Here is a 1,333-nt window from a genome sequence, read left to right as displayed (position 1 = left end):
CCCCAATATTTAAGGAAACCACATGGCTTGGTATGTTATCAGAATGGGGATAGTACATGCTTACTCCCCCCTCCTTTCCTGACTTCCTTGTCTTGATACTTGTCTGCATAAGGGTTGTTAGGAATTGCTCTGTCAGCTGACTCCGTGCTATGCACCATCGCAGGAATAAACACTGTTTGTTCTGTGCAGCAATGTCCTTTGCAGCAGCCAGAAGAACTAAGATAGCAGCAGCCTCTGCTTCCCTTTAGCTGTGTAACCTGATGTATTTTTGGCATCCCCAGCATTTATTGTTAGGCTTAGCACAGCTGAAGGGATTCTAGAAGCTGATCAGCTCCTGGCTCAGTCCTGCACTGCTATTGGCTGCTGGGACTTTATAGACTCTCTGCTCCCAGTCACCACTGCCTGTTATAGCGTTAGCTGGGCTTATCTGTGCTGGAGAGATTCTGAGTGTTTTACTGTTACTGACCTTTGTCTGTTCCTGACGTTCCGTTTGAACTTGGCCTGGACCGACCTTTGCTTGTGACCCCGACCTAGCTTGTTCCCCTCCCTTTGTACCTCGCTACGTGGACTGATCTCCTGTGTTTTGACTTCGGCTTCTTTCTGGATTTCCTGATAATTCTGTATTCTGTATCTGTGGGTTCCTGGTCAACTCCCGCCTATCCCTAGACACCATTCCTTGAGCACCAAGTCCTGGGGGCAACCGAGTGCTGGGAGACGTAACCAGTCTCCCGAGGCTGAGCAGGGGCTGCTATAGGTGAAGACTGCGGCAATTGATTGGGGGACTGGTGTGTGGAGAATACTGGTACTGACAAGGGCCCTACAAGGGTCTAGTTGAAATTTAGCTAGAACCCCCAAATCTCTACTTTAACTCTTAAAGATTACTCTAGAAACATTTATATGGAAATTTAATTTCCAATGACATTGACTGGAAGTGGTCAATTCTACTCAGACTTCTTAGTATTCTATTTTAGGGGTATCAATTTATTAATATTTTCACTTAAGATTTTCCCAAAATTCACACCTTTTTTATATGGTTACAAAATTCGTCATTTTATCAATTCTTTTCTAAAGAAAGGGAAAACATAGGGGACTTTAAGGCATTCAAATTTACACAACTAATTTTACACATTCATAAAATGTCAGCAAACTTTAGTTGTACCAATTTCTAAAAATCAATAACAATTACAAAGCATGATTAGAATAAGTCATATAATCCATATACTTTAAACAGTCTCCTTCTTGTAAATCTCGACACGTTTCACGGGTCTATTTGCCAGCCTAATAAGGAGTTATGGAGACCTATAAACATATGTATCAATCAATAACAATTGGT

Source organism: Pyxicephalus adspersus, chromosome 6 (genome assembly GCF_032062135.1).
Source record: "Pyxicephalus adspersus chromosome 6, UCB_Pads_2.0, whole genome shotgun sequence".
Lineage (NCBI taxonomy): Eukaryota > Metazoa > Chordata > Amphibia > Anura > Pyxicephalidae > Pyxicephalus > Pyxicephalus adspersus.
The sequence above is the reverse complement of the archived record's forward strand: the minus strand, read 5'-3'. Positions refer to the sequence as shown.